Source organism: Doryrhamphus excisus, chromosome 7 (genome assembly GCF_030265055.1).
Source record: "Doryrhamphus excisus isolate RoL2022-K1 chromosome 7, RoL_Dexc_1.0, whole genome shotgun sequence".
Taxonomy (NCBI): Eukaryota; Metazoa; Chordata; class Actinopteri; order Syngnathiformes; family Syngnathidae; genus Doryrhamphus; species Doryrhamphus excisus.
The window spans coordinates 15,371,635-15,388,323 of record NC_080472.1 but is presented as its reverse complement, the minus strand read 5'-3'; the positions used below and the strand labels follow the sequence as shown (position 1 = coordinate 15,388,323).

Below are 16,689 nucleotides of genomic sequence, written 5' to 3'. Positions count from 1 at the left end.
ATAAGCAGCTTTGTTTTCTCCATCTCCCTTATTGTTTCTGTGTGTCTGTCACTCGCTCTAATGGGGAATCTGGCCTTCTGCACCTCCTGATATTGTTCATATATTCATTCAATACAAATAAGCATCAAGTTCCTGCAGGTTCATGTCCATTAAAAAAAAAAACTCCATTCAGTCTTACAAACTGACCAAACAATTAGACAGAGACACTCAATACATTTAAACAACCCTGATGGAGGAGGGCTTACAATGAATCATTAATGAATCACAACCACCTACAACTCCCAATTACAAAAGCTTAATGAATGTAGCCTCTACTTCTATTTAACCAGGTTATTTGTCCTTTTTTTTCTTTGTATCAATCACAGCTTCAATTCGCAATGCATCAGTTTCTGTAATACAGCCATTCCTCGCCACGTCGTACTTCGACTCTCACGGTTTTCCAAGAAGGTCCCACTCTAACCGAAACAGACGCTAACCAAAGATATTATTCCTATTAAAAATACTGTAAATCCAATTCATCCATTCCAGGAAACCAAACATTTTAATACAGACCATGTTTTTACAGTTTTATAATTATAGTTCTGAATGCAGAAAATTATTCAAATATACATAAATGCATACAAACAAAGAATTAATGGGATAAATGAACAGTTCTGGTTACTTTTAACTTAATTGAATATGTGATTCTTGACACCCTCTTCAGCATCACCTTCCTGTTTTGCCATGACTTATTTCTTGATTCTATTTTTCTCGGTAACCAAAAATGAAGGCAAGAAAATTTACCAGCCTTATAAATCTTATGTCTATATTTGGTAATACGGGTTTAAAGGTGACTATAGGGCTGTTATGTCATGTCTAGAGGGCTCTGATGTACAACAAACATATTTAGAAGGTCATAAACAGGTTTTCCCCCACTCCAAATACTAAAATATTTTATATAGTAAATAAGGAATCCTGCTTTGCGGAAAGTCACTTCACGATGGGGTTTGGAACTAATCAACTGAGATAAAAGTTGGTCAACTGTACACCTGACTTACGCAAGTGTTAGGAGCTGTTGAATGCTGGACCCCATCGGATCATCAAACTATTGTACTAGAGAAATGCATCTTTTTTCCCCAATTTACAATTTCATTGATGTTAAAGATATGATTAAAAGAGTTGTCTTTTATTTGGGATTATTTTTTTCAGTAGAAAATAGAAACTGTAATTGTATTAGCCTTAAATGATATTTTACCACATCTACTGCGTCCAAAGGTGGCGTTCAAGCATCTGAGTGCATCAGAAAAAAGCAAAAATGCGTCACCGTGATTAAAAAACTATGACAAGTACAAAGCAAACACACCTTTCTGTAACCACAAGATGTGTGTGCGCATGTGGTGCAGCTAATCATTGTCATTACAGCTGTTAGGGAAAAAGTGTTTCCAAACAGGCAATCAAAGCTCGTCAATAATTAGCCGAGGGGAAGACGTCTTTCCTCCCATTGCGACCATTCTGAGGACAACAAAATCAGATCTGTCCCCTCCTCTTTAGACACACAAACTGCACAATTCTCTATTTATCTGTGCATGTGTGTGCACACACTGGTTACTTGTATTGTAAAACAGCTTGACTGAAAGTGACAGAACATTTGAAGCAGAAAAAAAAAAACATGCGCACGCAATAACACCATCAAGAGCAAAATGCCTCTAATTTTTCCATCAGACAAGAGCGCTGTGCAACAACATTCACATCAAATACATTATTGTCCCCTTCTTTTTGCTATTTAGTCCCCCCTGTCCTCACCTCAGACAGTGGGAGAACAAAGTTTATGTGTCAAAGGAGGCGGGGTAATAAGCACATAACTACTGCCTCTGTCTATGCCAGTGGAAATCTCCATCCTCTCGGCTGAGAGTGCTCTCTCTAAAGGCGAACAGTGTTCACAGTAAAGGTCCTGTTCGCTTTAATAAGGAGCGTTACGCTGATGCAGCTGTCAGCTCACATGGGAGTGGGGCCGTCTAGTTCTATTTGGCATGCATTTACTTACAACTACAGGTGTGTGTGTACGTATTATGTCACCTTGCATCCTCGTGGTGCAGAGCTAGAGATGGCATGTGTTTAAAAGAACAACAGATGCTTTGTTCCGCTAATTAGCACTTAGCACAGAGCAGGTATACAGTTGTGTGTGCTATCAAAACTCAAGACTCCCATCACATAAAATACATATGTCTGCCTTGTTAAATTCAAAACTAAAAAAAGATGCATTTTGAGACGTGTAGAGAAGCCTGTTTTTTTTTTTTTTTTTTTACAAGTTGACCTCTGAATCGACAGCCATCAAAGTCAGATTGACCCCGCTGGCCTAATGAAGCCATGTCACCGGCTGTGACACAATGCCACACTGGTGTCTATGACTACACCTTACACCGAGAGAGAAGTACACCACAATAAGAACCCACAACAGGAAGTAATGATTCCGCTCCTGTGGAGTACGACAGTACCCTCTCCCAAGGAATGAATACCAGGCATTCCATAGTCCCCAAAGATCCAGGATGTGTGGAGGGAGGAAAGACTGCCAGAGTGACATTTTCATAACTTTATGGCCATAATCCCAAAATTATTGGCCTAAAATGAACACTGCAAACTTGACTGGTTTATTTCGCCGGTCATAGTGGTGAGATAAGGGGATCCCCCACCCTCTATGGCAGGGGTCTCAAACATGCGGCCCGCATTAAATAACTGTTAATAGTTATCCTCCCTATCCGTGTGGAAGTGGTAAGTTTTTGGCTATTTAAGTTTAAAGAAAATAACTTGAAGGCTACCGTTTAGGTCGCTAGCTCTCTAGATTGCGAGTTAGCATGTGTCTCAAGACCCTGCAGTTGCGCAATATGTTGTAAATAAAAAAAGTCAGGGCTCTACATTAAAAACCAAAATGACTTGCCCATGGGGAATCCTTAAGGTGAGAACTACTTGCCCGAACTTGCCCCATGTAAAATGAAAAGACTGCCATAATGATATCATCTAATTTTTTGTGGCATCACATGAGAATCTCAAATAAATAAAATAATAAATAATACCTTACACATCGTAGTCGTAGTAAGCAGTGATATTTATAAGTTGTGCACCACAATGAAACATTATTGAATAGACACATTTGTGTACTAGTAAAGTGTTTTTAATCCAGAAAAAAAGCTCAATGGTCAAACAATAATTTGTGAAGCAAAGGTGAGAAAAATCCACAGAGAAATGGAAGCGCTAGATTTTGTAGCTTGTGCAAAATCAGCACTTGGTATTGGATCTAATCGGTGGTGTTTCATTGTGACCACTTCAAATTGTCACAGCAATGTGATTCACTCACCTGTGCCATCATTTGATTTGCTGCCGCTAATAAAAAACTTGTTTAGGAGGCACTGGTTCATCACTTTTTGCTGTTTCCTTCAGAATTAGACCATGTTGGCAGCGACGCCATGATGGATGTTTTCGTAGTCAAACGATCGCTGATTGGTTGATCGCGAACAACGGGTGTGGGTAAAACGCGGACTGTGGATTACGGACCGCGGTCTAAATAAACTATTCTGATTGGTCCATTGCAAGGATTGCTTTGCAAATTACCACGGGAATTACGCAGTCCGTGTTTTACCAACACCCAACAAGAACCGCTTTAAAAAAAAACTCTTGGCAGTATGGCATGCTAAAGTGGACTTGCCCGACGGGAATATCCCTGATTAGATTTACTTGCCCGAATTTTGTTTTAACTTGCCCCGGGCCATCGGTACATCGTTATTGTCGAGCCCTAAAAGTATAAATGTATAATTTAATAAAATAATTTGTCTACCCACCAACTATATGTGGTTTCTTAAGTTTTTATTATTTGCCGTTTTATTATATTTATTTATTACGGATTGATTGATTTTCTTTATTCTTGATTTGTTTATTTTTTTTCATCTTATTTTGTGCAGAAAAATAAAAAGTAAGATATTTGAGAACAGTGGAATGTTTTATCAGAGCTTTTATTGTAGAAAATCGGAAACAAAGCACTGAAAAAGTTTGTATATATATTTTTCTGTTTTTAATAAATGCGTTTTTTTTTTTTTTTAAACCTGATGCAGCCCAGCGTTGCCCAGACCCTAGCTCCAGTGGCCCCCAGGTAAATTGAGTTTGAGACCCCTGCTCTATGGTGTCTGACTTTCCAAGTTTCTGTCAATAAAAGTGGTCCTCCAGAAGTGTGTGTGAGTATATATAAACTCACAGTAGATTAGATACACATACGGTACACACCTGTACATTTACGTATGACGATGACAAAAAAAAAACACACAAATGGCTTCCAGATTCAACTAAACATATTACTGTTGTCATCTATTCTATGCAACAAAAACAGGAAGACATCAAGCTGAATGTAGACTTGATATGACATGATTCCACTGCTAGAACCGTGCGACCATAAAAGTAGGAGCTCCATATAGTTATTGTAACATAACTATACATTGTCAGACATACTTGCCTCCTCTGACACTTGATCAATGCAATCTAATTACATGGAAGTTGACGCAAAGTGCACACACTGAGAAATCATGCCGCAGTTATAGCTAAGAAATCTCTTCATAGCATCAGTAAGACATGAATCACAAAGCTACATATCAACTATACTGTGCTGTTATTTGTCCCTCGTGTGCCCATGTCCATTTATCAGAGACATATGCAGGCTTGTGTCCTGTGCATGTGTGAAATCATGTCAGGGGTCAACTTGTGCAATAAATCAGGCTTCCACAGCCGATAAAACCAAGGCCCCTCCATGGCGTGAGTCCAAGAAAATCAACCCATTTGATTCAACCCTGTCCTGTTTGAGTCCTGTGATAGCTGTCAGTCCATTTCAGCTATAGAACATCACACACACACACGTCAATTAGGAGCGGTGGCGAGACGAGCAGCACTGAGCGGATGGGATCACATGTTTACACCCTGCAGCCCCTGTCAGAAAGACACCAATAATACAACAAATATGTCCAGTCAAACAGACAAAAGAGTTGACTATTATGGACAGAAAGCTCTAGAAATTGAATGAATACGAGCTTCCATGCTCAGAAGAATTTCTGCAAGATTTGCAGTGATTTTGTTGAAAGCTTATATAGTTACAACAAGCAGGTGGAAGACACTAGTTCAGATCCAACAGTGAGCCATGCTGGGCCCGCATCATCAAAACCCTGCACATCAGACAGAGAAGAGACAAAAGAGAAGAAAGAAGCGACACCAGAAGAATTAAGAGGATGTGTGGAACAGAAGGGAAGGGTCATGATAACAATACAACAAAAAGAGACTAGGAGAGAACAAGCGATGGTTAGACACAAAGTGGTGCTCTCTGCATGTGTGTGTGTGTGTGTGTGTGCATTATAAAAGTGCCCCGACTGTCTTGGCGTCCTATCAGGTGGCATCAAAACCGCGTTCGATCTGGAGGGGGAACTACAAAGTGGATCCCGGGGCTTGCAGAAAGGAGCCTTTTTGATCGCGCTAATTAAAAGCCATTTTGTTTAAAACAAACAGTCTCAAGTCTAATTGGCTCTTTTCCATAAGAAAGAGAAGGATGTTAAAAGTGGAAGAACGCACGGAGGGAGGGAGGAAGTGCGTGATAGGTGACGATGGTGTTTGGATCAGAGGGAAGCGTGCATGTTTCCAACAATCACACGCTGCTGCAGCTACTAGGAATACCCACCAACATTCAATACAAGTAGGAGACGACACACGGGGGACCACAATCACAAAAACATGGCAGAGACGAGTTAAACGGCACCCAATTGTGCCATTATTTCCTCTTTCAACAGCACATTATCATGTCAGTTTTAAGTAAATCCATTCAGAGGGCAGTTAACATGCTTTATACACACTTGAAGAGGAAGTGTACAATTGCTGGACCAGGGGTGTCAAACTCAAGCAGACTTTTGATGTTTACATGCCCAAATAATCCAGGCTGAAAAAATACTAGCTAGGACGGTCACATTGGCACTGACAAATAGATAAGTAGGTATCCTACATACATACATGGAACATACAAATTTAATGCACCACTGTGGTGGTTCAGGCTGGGATAAAATGTGCATGACAGCTGGTGACAGACTTGAACAGATTGTCTGCTTCAGCCAGCCAGTCAGTCATTGCACCTTGCGCCTCAAAATTAGTACACACTTAAAAAATTTGACAATGTCAATTGTGAGTACTGACTAAAGTGGAGTCAACTGGGGTTAAGCAGCCATAGCAGGATATATTATGCACTTCAACCACTGTAGTGATGGGTGAGTGGGAGAAAAAATACAAAAATGTTAATACTGTTATTTTTTCCAACCCTCAATCGTATCTTCACATAAAAACAAACCCCCAAAAAAAGCAATCCTGAAAAAAATACATGAGAAAACAAGTTAAAAAAAAAAACATGCGCTTTCTGACACAATAGGTCCAAATAAACTCAGTGTTGCTCGCTTGTGTTTACGATTGGAGAACAGGCTAGTTGAGTGACAGACAGGCCAATTTTACGGCGTACATATAACACTACATCACAGCCCAGCTTCCTTGTCTTGCCACAACACAAACGTTCACTTATCTTTTTGATAATAGGAGGGCGCTGAGCTCGTCGTGACAACAAGAGAAGCACGCTTCACAATGCCGAGTGGCGCCTGCAGACAGAGTGACGTGAGATATAATCTGTTCCGAAGAGAATAAGAGGGCGAGGAGGAAGAAAGGAGGCTGGCATCTTTTCTATACGAGACGTAATTTGGAGTTGAAGCTGTCAGCAACAAAGCAAAGACAACAAGCTATTGTGAGGGAGGATATCTTTGTAGGAGATGTGTTCACTGAAAAGAGCGGCTGAAACACAAGGAAACAATGTGATGCGCAAAGTGAGTGAAAGTGGAGCTTAATGTGGATGAATTACAAGGTTGCTAGAAAATCTTTAGTGCATGTTTGAAAGAACGCGACGGCGCAGAGAAAAGAAGGGAGCTTTTGCAAATGAGCGTAATTAAAACATAATGCCTTGTTTTCACAAAAGGGAGGCTGCACTCTAAACCAACCACAGCTTGTTTTATAACACCGCCTTTAGCGGGCCTTTTATGAGGCCAACTGTTCCCACCCGCATCCCCATAACTGCAGTTTTAGCATTTCAATCCACTTCATCAGTATTTACTTCAGTATTACTACATCTGCTAGTTCCAGGCCTGACCGAGATGAGCGAATTTCCGCAAAGTAGGATCCCTTCTTCATGAATGGAATAGTTTTGTAGTTGGACCATAGAAACCCTGTTTACAGCCTTCTAATTGCAATTTTTAGGCAAGTTGTTATAGCACCCCTATAGTCATCATCCATCACGATTCCAGCTCTGTATTACCAAAAGAAAGATGCTACATATATACTGTGTGTGTATAATCCCACTCAGAAAGGATCACCATCCATAGCAAATTAATCCTGGAAAGCTGTCCGCTTTGCCACAAGACATATTAATAACACAACGCAATAGGATTGCATTGTTTCTTAGCTCATATGATGTATTAATAATCCGATTTTGCATGGACCCTTTCTACAGGAAGGAAGCTAAAAAAAATAAAATAAAATTGAGGATCAGATTAATGAGGTAAACGTAATGATCTGCGATGATCAAAGACGATCAGTGTTGGGCAAAGTATAGTCACCAATTAGTAAAACAAGCGCAGGAAAAAGGGGACTAAAATATGCATCACCGGTACTGATGAAAAGACGGGGTCAGAGTGAATGGACTAATTTCACAAACGAAACGACGTGCACAAGACAAGACGTGTGTGTGTGTGTTCTTAGGAAAAGGGGGTAGTGTGTACAGTAAGGGGGCGTTGTTTAGATTTCCCCCGCGTCTATGAGCAGGGAGAGGTCCCAAAAGAGCGCCAGCAGAGAAGCTGGCTTTACTTTGATAACAATAATAAGGTAACTCATCATATTGGCACAATGAAGATCATCACTGCCGTTTGATCCATGAATGAAGCTTGTTAGAAAAGAACTGGGGGGGAAAGTTTGGAAACTGATACCCACTTATTTTATTCATTAGGGATGACTAGTGTACTGTACTACTTCAACTAGTGAAGCCGATACTGTATAATCAACAAATATTACAAAAGGTGCTTGCTAAAGAGAAGACGTCAGTGGATAAGTGAGGGTTTGGTGTTGTTTACATGTTCCTTCTATGAAAAACTACACAAGTTTGATGTCGCCGTCACCATCATTTCATCATCATTGGCTTCAAGTGTTTTTGGTGATGGTCTTTGTGCTAAATATACCTTTTAGAATTTTAGCCAAAACCCATTTTAATATGTTTCTGAGGGGACATTATGCATGTTTTTGCCAAATTCATCCAAGCTTGGATGTTTTATTTCTGAAATGAAAGGCTTCATTTCGTCTTGACTTTTTGTCACATGTCCTGCGCAACCGGTACTTGCCAATAAATAAATAAAAAAATTCTTAAAATTACTTTGTTGTTGCTTTCGGCTTGTTGGCAGCTTCCCCGACCACGTTCCTTGTTATTTCATCAGTTTGAAAGAGATCTCCAGTTTGTCGCAGTATTATCAACATTGATATTACTAATTCGCTACCAAAGATGTACTTTTTTCAACCCGACCACTCACTCCGAAAGATATATATATACACACACACATCTTTTTGCACAAGAGGCACATAGAGAAGATGATGCAACTCCACAATATACGAGAGCTTGTTTGATGAAGGTTTAAACCGAAAAAAAAAACGACCACAAGCTGACAGAAGTGCATTTCTCCCATTGAAATACAGGCTGCACGGCAACCATGAAGTGAAAGGACATCTCTCAGTGTTGTGCAAGAGGGAAATTTTAACACATGCGCATGTGTGCACACACAGTTCATTTCTAAATGTGAAAATTGTAAATAGTTCATTTCCAAATAAAAATAAAAACCTTTTGTGCTGCACGGAGAAGGAATGGTTAGCACGCAGGCCACACAGCTAGGAGACCCGAGTTTGATTCCACCCTCAGCCACCTCTGTGTGGAGTTTGCATGTTCTTCCTGTGCATGCGTGGGTTTTCAACAGGGACTCCGGTTTCCTCCCACATTCCAAAAACATGCTAGGTTAATTGGCGACTCCAAATTGTCCATAGGTATGAATGTGAGTGTGAATGGTTGTTTGTCCAGGGTGTACCCCGCCTCTCGCCTGAAGACAGCTGGGATAGGCTCCAGCACACATGCGACCCTCGTGAGGATAAGCGGTAGAAAATGAATGAATGAACAACCTTTTTTGTGTTGAGGCATCATTGTTTAGACATGTTGGCTAAATGTATGACATAGTGAAATTGATCTTTTTCACAAAAAGCTGTTTTTCTCTGTTTTTTTTGTTGAGAACTGCTATTTTGATGAAACTTACCCATGTTCTACTGATGATTACCAAAGTACAAATATAGGTAGAAACAAACATTATCTATATTTTGGTATACCATGTCTACATGGACCACATGAGCCCAAGACCACAATAATCTTCTTGAAAAAACATCAAAAATACCTGGTACCGAGAGTGACTACTTTTGAAAGATGTGTGGCATTGAATGACTTAATACTGTATAGACCCAAATGAGAAATAAGTATGAAAAAGAAGACCTCTTGAGATTTCTACAGGAAATCCAGTTGGTGGCACCAAAAGTCTTTTCCAGTCACTAACACACAACTGACCTGGAAATAAATGCAGCCACAGCACTCAGACCCTCTGGGAAAAAGGTCCCCAAAGGAATAACTTTGTCTTCTTGTCTTACATTCAAGTCAACAAAGTATGATTTGCCAAACACTAAATGTATTAAATTAAAAACAACATTTTTCCATTTGGAACATTACAGTCACACTGCGATAGCCGTACTGCAAGACGAGTACATTCACATGTTTTCAATGCCATAGGAAAGGTTACGGCCAGTATACATGCTGTTTTTACAAGCCTTGTGTAACTTGTGTCAAGTAAACAATGGGCTCGAGTGAATCACTCAACAATAGCTATATTTTTAGAGCAGTGAATGTGGCAGTCAGCTATGTATGGCCCTGAAGCTGTACACACTTTTGGGCTGTAATGACTTATATGTTACAGGTGTGGAAGAACAACAGAGGTATTGCTCAGCCAGTCGTATTATACTGTATATTATAGATCAGTGGTGATAAAACAGCTCGCTTTGCGGCTGACCTTTTGATAGTAAAGATAACAACCAGAACATTCCTGCCTTGAAAAGTAATTCAATGAAAAGTGTTGCAGAGAGATCATGAAAAGAGACATCACTTAAGCCTATTCACACGCCACTACTTGGCAGCCATGCTCACACGCAGTACAGATGAACAGATAGCGAGTATGATGGAGAGAACTATTTGTTTCCAAGGGGGAGCCGTTCTTTTCGCAATTTAGATATACAGTATGCTTTGAGTAGTAGTATTAGTAGTAGTAGTAGTACATGTACAACTTCAGTCGACTTTGTCTAACAGATGGCAGGAAAAGAAGACTGGGATATGCTCCAGCAATCCGCCACATGTTTGGGACTTTATTTACCGTTTTGTTGCTTTGTACGAGATCAACACCCCATTAAAGCTCTGACACTTAGATTTGTCAGCTGAGCCTGGCATGTGTATATGTGTTGAATTAAGGGGGGATATCTTTGAGAGACTGACAGGTGTCACTTTCTGTCTGAGTCTTACCTGTCTCTAAAAATGTGTATCGGACCTAGGGACACACACTTGCACACAGCAAGTCATGTGTGGCTTTATGTGCACTTCAGAGTATTTGGTCACGCTACAAATTGTATCCTAAATGAACAATAAATTATAGTTATAGTTGTAAATGTATACTGCAAACTAGGGCTGGTCAATACATAGATATTTTTTTAAATAGATATTTATTTTAAGCACAATATTTGATGTGAAGGTCTCGTGTTTCAAGATGGCCCGAGTGCAAGCTAGTTACGTAGTTTGCATTTCACTCCACTTCATCAGTATTTACTTCAGTATTACTACATCTGCTACATTTTCTGTGGCGTTTTTAGTGTTTAACACTGCTTTATTTATTACTTTCTTATTGGTTTTTGTGCCACACTCCCTTAAGCAAGTGCGCATCTACGGATGTTCATCTTGTTACATTTGTAGATTGCGACATTTTCATTTTCTAATTTTTGTGTCTTTTGCTATATTTTTAGTTTTGTTTGCAGCAACCATGTTTTGATCTGACATAACTTAAGTAAATTTGATCACATATAGAATTACTACCAATGCAGATGTTGAAGTCTGCTAAAAAAAAGTGGCTCACATGTCATCATGGAGTCGATGTAAGGTTTATAGTGTGTCAAAAAAAAACACTATAACTGTGGATAATGACACATGCTTCCCAGTTTCAGCCATCATCCACGACAGTCGTTTAACATATTAAACATCCACAAGCCGCCTTCCTTTAAGTCAATGTCCATGTGCGTCGGGCAACGAATGGTGGTCACCACTAACATATCAGCCACGCTGACAGTTCTGTTCAGGCGGCAGTGGTTCACAAGGTAGAACAGGTCACCCAGAAACCGTAATGTTGGCGCTCCCTTCACTGTTGTGTCCCTGGGTAAGACACTTCACCCACTTTGCCTCCAGTGTTGCCCACACCGGTGTATGAATGTGAATTAATGTTTGGTAGTTGTCAGGGAGGCTGGAGGCGCAAATTGGCAGCCACATTTCTGTCAGCATACCCCAGGGCAGCTGTGGCTACAGATGTAGAATGCCGCCACCAGTGTGTGACTGGAGAGCGAATAATGGTTTCATGTCACTGTGATGTGCTTTGGGTAACTTGGGAAGCACTAAATAAACTTATTATTATTAGTCATAGTAGGTGTCGGAATCCGGTGTCGCCACCATTTGGCTCAAATACGGAACAGCGACATTTCCAGGAATTGTGTACAGATGCTTGCAACGTAAATTATCGTGCTACAACAAGCTAGGAGACCCGAGTTCAATTCCACCCTCACCCATATAGTGTGAATTTTGCATGTTCTCCCCGTGCATGCGTGGGTTTTGTCCGGGTACTCCGGTTTCCTCCCAAATTCCAAAAACATGCTAGGTTAATTGGCGACTCCAAATTGTCCATAGGTATGAATGTGAGTGTGAATGGTTGTTTGTCTATATGTGCCCTGTGATTGGCTGGCGACCAGTCCAGAGTGTACCCAGCCTCTCGCCCGAAAACAGCTGGGATCCAGCACCCCCCCCGACCCTCGTGAGGATAAGCAGTAGAAAATGAATAAATGAATGAACATGAGGTGACGGTTGTGAATCAATGGCAAAAAAGATGATTTGAACACTGACCCAGTCTGGTTCAATTGGTTGCAGTCAGGCAACAGCACCAATAGAATCAGTTCCTTGTTGACTATTTGAATTATGGGATTTAATTATTTTGCAGAAAAAGCCGAAAAATCAGTTTTCAACATTTAGCTTTGGATAACCCCAGTCAGAAATATTATGAGTCTTATTGAATCTTTTGTGGATGAAATGTACATTATTTTCATTTTTCATTGAAAAGACATACACAACAGAATAAAGTGTGTCAAACATGGTACAAGTGTTCATAGGCTGAAGGCTACAGGGATAGTTGGAAGAAACTACATTGGACTATTGGACCGGCTCTTCCTACTCCACCACGTTGCCTTTTCCTGTGGGCAGAGTGGTGATTGGTGGAAACAGCTCACCCCTCAATCCAATCCCCCAACAGGCTTTAAATGTGAATGGATCAGGAAGAGCTGGTAGTCTGTAAAGCTCTCTACCTTAGAGACATCCTTTTTATGCAAGATGGGAGGTATTGACTTACTGGATGTTGCGCAGGTAGCGGAGATGCTTGTTCCTGTGAGGTGTGTCCCAAGGCAAAGGCAGGGATGGGATCAGGGCGAGGAGTGGGGGAGGGGTCGAGCGAGGCGGCCGTTTCTACCGTTGAAGGTGCTTTGAGTGGTCGCATTGATTCGTGTCACTTCTCGGTCCCTCTCTCTCTCTTCACCGCTTTCCTGCACTCTCTCCCCTCGCCTTCACTTCACATAACACACACATGCATGCACAAAACAATGAGACAGAAATTACCCAACGTAGACACACCACAGGGAGATCACGTCAAATAGATTATTCAATAACAATATGCACACCGTCTAATGTAAGCATACCTGGATTTTCCACAGGAATCCTAACATCCTTTTAATGTTGCTGTACAGTTTTCAACAATGCAAGTTTGCAAAGGGAAAGGATGTAATATGCATGCCAGGCCAGAAGACGGCAATGTCCCTTTCTAAAGAAACACAGCATGTGGGTTGGCAACCCACGAGTCACAGTGAGTGTCACTGAAGAGAAAGTCTGAAGCAAATTACTGCACAATTAAATAATATGTGTAGCAATATGTTTTATAAAAAAAGAAAAAAGGGCCTGGAGCTACTGGAGGTGAGGTGGTGTTGCATGGACAGGCAGATAGTGACTGCTGTAAAGCAGAGTGGACCTCTCGGAAGCAACCGCAGAGCAATATGTGCCTCACTTAGTCTACCTAAAACCAGTACAGTCACTAAGTCTCCAACTACCAGCCCCCATATTTGTCGCTTTTGGGAAAATAAGTCACCAAGAGGTTTTGGAAAGTCACCAGATTTAGTGAGAAAACGGCCAAATTGGCAACACTGGGCTGCATATGGGATGGGAATGAGGTGGAAGCCATTCAGACAAATGACAATTTAGTACAGTATATGTTCCCTATGAATCTCTGTGTGGAGTTTGCATGTTCTCCCCACGTGTTAGTTTTCTCCGGGTACTCCGGTTTCCTCCCACATTCCAAAAACATGCTAGCTTAATTGGAGACTCCAAATTGTCCATAGGTATGAATGTGAGTGTCAATGGTTGTTATATGTGCCCTGTGATTGGCTGGCCACCAGTCCAGGGTGTACCCAAAGACAGCTGGGATAGGCTCGAGCGTACCCTAGTGAGGATAAGCGGCATAGAAAATGCATGGCTAAACAAAACCACTCAATATAATCCATAAAGTCAGCAAAGATACAGTCATGCAGTGTTATGAAGAGATGGCACAAGAAGATGCGTATGTGAATGTTATGAATGCCCTTTTATCCATGCTATGTGGTGAATTCAATAGTTCTAATTGGTGAAACCCTTTGTTTTCCAGGTCTTCTGCTTGTATATACTTCCATATTTCAAAATGCAATTGTATATGTGGACTACCTTATTTAGAGCATAAGCAATTTCACTCCAGCTAAATCAAATGATTCATCCCTTGCCTCACTGTACCTCCCCTCTTCTCTGTGTACGCTTCCTCCTTATTCTAATGTGCATTTTGCTGCCCACTGTACCTTGTAAATGCCACAATGTGCCTGAGCAGAGGAGGAAAAGGGCTCAGGGGCAATCAGCGAATGTGCGGGGGCAGACTGGATGTGCTTCAAAGGCTGACAAAACTATATAATATGCTTGATCCCTGTCCAATTCACTTTCACAGTTCAACGGTTAGCCTTCAGTTAAAGCGGCGGAAAACAAAAGGGAGTCATTGGCGTCGTCTTCATTCTAAAGTTAGCTCACACAAGAGGCTGTTTGGGGTGTGTGTGGGGGGGGGGGGGGGCGTGGTAAAACAACGAAGGGTCTGACCACATGAGTTTGACACACAGTTTTATTCATTCACGGCCGCATTGAAGTCAGCAGACACACACAGCCATCCCTTTGGTGGAGTGTTAATTACAACTATTTCTCTTGGGCACAAAAACAAAAATCCATTATTCCTGATTAAATAATCACCCCACATCTGAAAAATCCAACTTCCACACTTTGTTCATACTTGTAGAACTTGTGTAACAGTCCGAAATAAGTTCCACATTCCTTAGGACTGTTACAACACGGTGTTTGTTCTAACTATCCGGGCTCCAATCTTTGTTTTTCCATTTGGTTTTTAATGCATCAGAACAGGGCATCTAAAAGTCTTCATTTGTTGAAAGTTGCATCAAATTAGAATCATGCGAAAGTCTTGATGATTTGGGTGGTGTTTGGTTTATGGATGAGATTAGGGAATAAAATGAGCATGACTTGAAAGGTCCTATTATTATCTGTATGTTCATCAGTGGATGACTTCCTCTTTGATTTGATGATTTTTTTTAACACAATACAACCCCAATTTTCTGTTTCTTACCAACCCATTGGCGCATACCTCGCCCTTATTTTCTCTGGCATGTATGTACAAAGAATGACAGTGCCGTCAATCTGCGACATTAATGAATTAAAGCAAAGGCGCATGTACAAACACACAAAACCAGCAGGTATTCCTTGTGGTCATGCTAGTTTCATCAAATTTGGCAGCGTGCCCCAGACCCCTGCTGCCTGAGGCTTGAGAGTCTGGCCAAAATATCCAGGCAACCCCTTATACCTGCACTTAAAACAAAAAGGCCATTTATATGAAGAAATGAGGCCTCAATTACTCCCTTGTATTACTTTTTTTTTTTAAGTGAAATATAAACAAAATGTTTTTAAAAATGAAAAATTATGATCTGTATAAGAATATAATCATGAAGAAATAATGAAAAACAAATATCTACAGTAATAAAATAAAAGCAATTACGAAAGGCCGATGTTGTATTTAGTGTCATCAATTTTTGCACGATATACCAAAATGTACCTTATAACTTTTATAGCAACACACTGTGCATTTAAAAAAAAATACTTTATTAGTGTCACTGCCAATGAGGTTCCTACTATTGCCATGTAAATGTGTCCTGTAGTGGAAAAAGTCATAAAACGCCAAGGGTACAACACATTAATTTCATATATTAGTTAAAAATGAGTTAAAGTGTACTTTATATATGTGATTTAGCTATAGTACATGTCAATAATCTCACCAGGCAGTCGGTGATCACACAGCCCAGTCTTAAAGTCCCTCTAGTGGCCTAAACTACACATTACATCTCATGATAATCTGCGCGTCTCTCATTCTTTCTTCCCTTTGACTTTTCATCACTTTTCATTGCCATGATACATCTATAGAATTGCCTTGCTATTCCCAGACTGAGGAACAAGAGGGGTGCGCAGGAAGTCGTTGGAGTATAAACAAGGAGCAATGAAGGAAGCAGGGGTCAAGGCGGTGCTTCCTGTTGAAAGCCAACGCTTGTGTGCTTGTAGGCAAGCCAAATTCCTATTGTTGATATTCCTTCAGTGGCTACTATGGAGAGGTTTTGCTTGATTTCAAGAAAAAGATATAAAAGTATTGTTTCTCACAAAAAAGGTTGGCATTTTTGTACTTCCTGTTTTTGATTCATAGAGATTCCCATATCAGTTATTGTTGCAGTCTTGCCGATCCCTCTGCTCAATGTCATTTAGCAGTTATGAAAGCCCCCTCTATTGTCACATGTCCGCTTTGGATTAGATTCCTATGCAGCATCTGGCCAGCATTATTTTAGAATATCATGATGAATTTATAATCTGGTATTATTGCAGCATTATTGTCAAAGTCAATTACAGTAATAGGACTATAATGATTTAAAAAGGTTTACATTTTGGGTAACAGACAGGATGTAAGCAATCTCCCATTCCCACACACGGCAGATTAAGCGCAAAAGAATGGTATTTTGATTTGGATGTATTAAAAAAAAAAAAAAATTGCACACTCAGTTTGTCTTTTTCCAATTCAGAACTGCTTCCCACACAATTCTTCCTGAATAAGTCTCAAAATC

At 40.5% G+C, this 16,689-nt stretch overlaps 1 protein-coding gene across 5 annotated transcripts in view; it reads right to left on the bottom strand.

Annotated features, from left to right (window-relative positions):
- sox5 (SRY-box transcription factor 5) overlaps window positions 1-16,689 on the bottom strand; it is a 176,473-nt gene that overhangs the window by 156,761 nt on the left and 3,023 nt on the right. For 2 of the 5 annotated variants that reach the window (XM_058076816.1, XM_058076811.1), the window contains exon 3: window positions 12,810-13,023. The gene's annotated coding sequence lies outside the window, so the exon portion shown is untranslated. Of the gene's footprint in view, window positions 1-12,809; window positions 13,024-13,152; window positions 13,275-16,689 lie in introns of all 5 variants that reach the window. The other 3 variants (XM_058076812.1, XM_058076813.1, XM_058076815.1) reach the window with 3 other exon arrangements.